Source organism: Sceloporus undulatus, chromosome 1, assembly GCF_019175285.1.
Source record: "Sceloporus undulatus isolate JIND9_A2432 ecotype Alabama chromosome 1, SceUnd_v1.1, whole genome shotgun sequence".
Taxonomy (NCBI): domain Eukaryota; kingdom Metazoa; phylum Chordata; class Lepidosauria; order Squamata; family Phrynosomatidae; genus Sceloporus; species Sceloporus undulatus.
This window is the reverse complement of record NC_056522.1, coordinates 18,882,267-18,888,266: the sequence shown is the minus strand read 5'-3', so window position 1 is coordinate 18,888,266 and position 6,000 is coordinate 18,882,267.

Sequence of the window (6,000 nt, the reverse complement as noted above, 5' to 3'; positions counted from 1 at the left end):
GGGGGGGGGGGCAGCGGCAGAAGTAGTCCTCCACCAGGTCTCAGGCAGTCCCCGATGTTGCTGGGTCTGCCTGATGGCTCCCTCTGAGGCTGAGATGACAGTTGAAGAGGGAGGGGCCTCTTCCTTCAGGCAGTCCTCGATGTTGCTGGGTCTGCCTGATGGCTCCCTCTGAGGCCGAGATGACAGTTGAAGAGGGAGGGGCCTCTTCCTTCAGGCAGTCCTCGATGTTGCTGGGTCTGCCTGATGGCTCCCTCTGAGGCCGAGATCATTATCATTTGAGCTAATTTCTTGCTAGGTGAAGCAAGAAGACTGGGACAAAATGCAAAGTGAGTTTTTTCACATTATCTTCCCTGCTAATATTTCTTGCTCAGAACACAACTGTACCATTTCTATTTTTAAAGATCCCTTGGAAAGCAAAACTTTTGCTAAGCTTTAGCCTCTCTGGTATTCTCCCTACAACCATTGTACCTTTCTTTGTACTCATTATTTGTGATTTATCTTGATTCATCTCAAAAACATTTCTACATTAATTTTGAGTTAATCAGAAAGTTCAAAATGCCTCACCATTTTCTTGTTCATTTGAGGTTGTTGTTGTTGTTGTTGTTGTTGTTGTTGTTGTTGCTGTTGTAATTATCCCTTCGATAGTCCTTTACTTTGATTGAAACAACACCTTTTCTGGAAGCCCACCATATTTACAAGTTCTTTATATGACTTTGGTCAGGGTTCTAACTAGAGGATACCCAATGAATTAACTTTTGAATTGTAACATACTACACAGGTAAATCCCATTAATTCAATGGGTCTGCACTACTTGGGACTAACAACATAGGGCTCTCAAATACAGTATGATGGTCAGTATTCACCAGTCACATATGGTGGCCCATTAAGTCTCCTCTGTATTTGCTGTCAGCCTGACATTTCCCCCCCCCCCCCCCCCCTTCAAAGAAGAATTCTAAGAACCTGTCAGTACATGACTGGTGAGTAGATCCACTGAACCAGTCAGTGAATGGGGAGTCAACACACCACTAGAAACCATTCATTCAACTCCATCTACTCTAGTTGGGACTAACAGTTGTATGAGATTATCAGATGCCTTTTTCTCCTGAGCTAGGCATGGGCTGGGTATGGTCTTAAACTATTTAAAAATTGATGTTATTGCATGCCTCCAGGTCCAGCTCGGGGGCATCATGTACTCAATGCCGACTTCTCCCAGACTTAGAAATAATGGGAAAGTCCTGTTCTTTGCAAAGTTCAGGAGAAGTCTAGATTGGATACACGATACTGCCAACCTGGGCATGGAGGTGTGTGATAACATCCGGTTTTAAAGGGTTTAAGTCTGTGCCTAGCTCAGGAAAAAAAGATGTGTGATAATCTCCATAGTCATGTCACAGTCTTTTGTCTTCTTTTGGCATTCTCTGTTTACACTATTAGTCCCACTCTTTCCCCATGTTACCATGGGCATTTATGTGGCTGAAGCCAGTCTAAGTACACAAACTATGTGTTAAGGACCAACCTTCTAAGATAACCTGCCTCATACTTATTTGCAATTCATTCTTGGATTGCATCTGGAACTATTCCGTAAAATTGGAAGGGGCCCTATGTGGGACCAGGATCAACCCTCTCCTCAGTGCAAAAACTCCAGCTAGAGCATCCCCAGAAGGTAGCTGTTCAGCCTTCTGCTCAAGACATCCAGAGGACACCACACTACCTCTCTGGGCAATCGCTTCCATTGTGTGAACCACTTTCATTGTCAAGAATTTCCTTCTAATGTTCAATCAAAATCTATCCTTCTATAACTTATAAAAACTTAGACCTAATTCTACTTCCAAGGCAGCAGAGAATAAGCCTCCACCTTCTTCTTTGTAGCAATCCTTGAGGTATTTAGAGAGTTGGAGTCATGTCACACCTCAATTTTCTCTTCACCAAGCTAAACATGCACAGCTCCTGCAACCTCTTTTCAAATGTTTTGCTATCCATAACTCTTATCCTTGTTGCTTTCCTTTGAACTTGCTCCGATTTGTTTATATCCTTCTTACAATGAAACACCCAGATTAAATGCAGTATGCCAGATGAGATTTGATCAGGGAAGAATGTAGTGGAACTGTTTTGTCTCGGAACTTGCAAACTGTGTTTCTATTAATCAAGCAAAGACAGCATTTGCCTTCTTTGCTGCAGCATCCCAGTGGTGACTCGTGTTCAATTTATACTAACAATAATCCCAAGGTCCTTCTCACATGAGTTTATGCTGTGAAAACATGGCACACTTTGAGCTGAAAAAGGCAGAAAACATTAAAAAGAATATACCATATATACTTGACTATAAGTCAACCTCATGTATAAATCGAGGACAGGTTTTGGAGCCAAAATTATGGATTTAAATATGACCAATGGATAAACTGAGGGTAAAACCTAGGGGCATGTAGCAAAGGAAAGCAATGCTGAAGAAGTTTCAAAATTTGAGCAGGCATAACTGTTTGTTCTCATGCGAAAGGCTGGAGTGATGAGAGAATAAAGGGGGTCAGTGCTTCCAGGACAGATTATATTCTTGCCTTTCACTAGGGAATGGTTCCTTTTTAATATAAGAGTTAAATAAAGTACTTACATTGACCTGTGGATAAGGCGATTCATTTTTGGGGAGTCAGGGTTTTTTTACTAAATTTTCTAAACTTATTTTAATTACTGGCTTATTTTATCTTGGGTACCAATGCCAGTGCCTGCTTCATGAGTATATACAGTATGCTAATAAGATATGCTAAGCTAGTGAATCTAGGGTCAGAAAATACACTGGATACATTTTCAGTAATACTTAAGACTATAATGAATACAATAAACAACAATGCAGATGAATCAGAAGTGTATTTTTTCCAGTTTTCATTTCAACTGCCTTCATTAACCTTAAACTATATGAACCAACCATTACTCAATTAAGTAGTAGCAGTCCTGAAACCAATTGTTATTTCCAACTACAGCAAACCAGTGGAATCTTTTGCTGAATGGTGAGTCAATATCCGTAAATCCCATTTATGTAACAGGTGTATTCTAGTCTGGTCTGCCAAAAGGATCCAAAAGGATATGTCTTGTTGGCCCTACTTCTGACACAGGTTGCTGCGTACTGTTTGCACTAAAAAAAGCCTATGTGTGGCCTACAGTTTACACACATCTGTTTAGAGCAGACATGCCACACCGGCACATAGAATAATGCCAATGCAATAGTTGAGTTTCATTGAGGATGCATTCATGCATCTTCACGTGTACTGTAAGAAAAAATTGTGATCCTGAAAGAGAAAGTCAATTAAAACAGAGGCCCTCAGTACAATAATACTGATTCACTATGATAAATATTTTAATGAGAATATCTCATGTACAAATGCTGCAAAATCCTGGAAACAGTCACTTTGTGAGTATCAAGGTGTGCGGGAACAAAATTTCAATGTATGGCCCATCCTTCCTTCCTAAGCAACCTGGTATATGTGGGTTTGCTTCCTCTGCTGAAATGAAGGTGGATTGTGCTAGTGGGGCTGGTGCCCTGAAGGAGATCCAGGACACAATCTGCTATGCACTATGCTAGTGTTTGCATATTCCCAAGCTAATGCAGCAAATGGTGAGGGAAGCAAGCATAGGATGAGAGCCTATCCTAAGAATTCTGCAGTCAGAACTCTATTACATCTTCCCACTCAACTTCCCCAGGACTCATGGTTTTCTGGCAACATCCCCCACCCCACCCCTGAATGGCCATTCTGGAGCTGATGGGGAGTAGGGTAGGGACTGGAGAAGCACCAGGCTATTCCTCATAGCCAGACACAGAGCAATGACATCTTCCCTTGAGAGCTGTCTGTGCCTGGCTGTGAGGCAAAGCCAGATGAATCTCTAACCTCCCATGTTTCCACCAGCCACAGAATGATCAGTTAAGGGAGTTAGTGAAGCAAAACTGGAGTCCTGGAGGGACACTGGTTGTTGTGGAGGCTGGAAGAGAATGCTGGTCTCCACAATGACACACCGAGAATTATCTATGCAAGTGGCAACCAGGATACTGGTCAGTATGCTAGCTTCAAGCAGTGTCTTTCTCCAGTGCCTTACTTTCCTCACAGCTCCTGCTCCAGCCACCTTTTTTTTGTCTCTTCTGTGTAGTTAGGGTCACATAATGTACCAGCAAGTTTCTGGCCCATGACCAGTGGATGAGTATTTTGTTCCATTCTGCTTCTGATAAAAGCTTTCCAACGTGTGTGTGTGTGTGCTTATTCAAAAAATGAACAGAAAACAGTTTAGATTGCAAAAATTAAAATGTGGGAAAATTCATTCATCTAGGAAGAAGTTAGGCCATAATCCTGCCAAGGACTTGTGTCTTTGCAGGTGGATCCTTACATATGTGGGAATTCAGATTGTGCAGTTGCCTAACATCCATAGCCATTAGAGGGCTGCTGTTATATTATCATACCACTACTATGTAGCTAGGTATATGTAAAGCTACAGACTGTAACAGTTTGTAGAGAGATCTTGTAGCATCTTTGCAACTAACTGAAAGAATGAAATTGGCAGCACGAGCTTTTCTACACTTCAGTCTACTTCTTCAGATGCTTTTGGTGGAGTGGAAGCCAGGAACAAACATGTATATACCATAGATATGTGAGAATGTCAATTCAAATTCAAAATAATTTGGGTATAGAAATGAAGTAGCAAGTCTAGTTTTAACAATGGTCATTTGTGGACAAAGACATAGCCACTGGATATGGAAATGAGATGACAAGACCAGTTTGGCCTTGGAAACTAGCCTACAGGTGGGGCGGATATATGAGTGTAGGATGCCCCCATGAGGATGGGGTCAGATAGTGCTGAAATATGTATAGTGAACCAGGAAGCCATTGTCCCTGTCCAACCCATTGATGAGGGACTTTAGTTTATGGATGAATTCCAGTTCTGCTGTTTCCCTTTCCAATCTACCTTTGTAATTCTTTTGTCCTGAGGTCTGACATGGAATGTCAAGGGCCAAGCTGGTCTTGCCATCTCATTTCCATATCCAATGGCTATGTCCTTGTTCACAAATGACCATTGTTAAAACTGGACTTGCTACTTCATTTCCATACTCAAAGGATTTTGAATTTGAATTGACATTCTCACATACCTAAGGCATATACAGTATATGCCTGTGCCTGGCCTCCACTCCACCAAAAGCATCTGAGGAAGTAGACTGAAGTCTATGAAAACTCATGCTGCCAACCTCTTTCTTTCAGTTGGTCTCAAAAGTGCTACAAGATCTCTCTACATATTGATGCAAGCTACAAGAAAAGAGATTCCACCTCAACATTAAGAGGGACCTCCTGACAGTGGAACAAACTCCCTCAGAGTGTAGTGGAATCTACTTCCTTAGAGGTTTTTAAACAGAGGCTATAGATGGCCATCTGTTGGGGATGTTTTGATTTAGATTTCCTGCATGGCAGAATGGGGTTGGACTGAATGGCCCTTGTGGTCTCTTCCAATTTTATGATTCTACAGACTAACATGGCTATATCTTTGAATTCAGACTTTAACAGGTTATATAGGATTCCAGTGCTAGTTCTTAAAAAATTGGTTTTGAATCCCTGTGATTTCTGTTTCTGTTGGACATCTTTTAAGCAGCTGTTTGACAGACAAGTGTGATATGTTCCTGGGAACAGCTGCACCTACTGAACTTGTGTATTGAAGGTGGGAGAATTAAACAATTTTTGTTGTTGTGGCATAAGAACTTAGAGGCTGTGAAGACTACCCCTAAGGGCCTTCAGCACATCCTTCAGCTGTGTCAGATTGGTGCTGCAGCAACTGCACACCGTGCCCCCAATCTGGCCTTTCCAGGGCACAAAAAGGAGCCACAAAAAGTGTGACAGCCATGGTGCCTCAGCTTTAAGGTGCTTTTATGGGACTGCACCATGTAAACATAGCACCAGAGGAGCGCATGATGCCATGTGCTGTTTGGAGCGGTGCATGGCATCACACAGCAATGAGGTGGAGACAGGGTATGTGTCATAT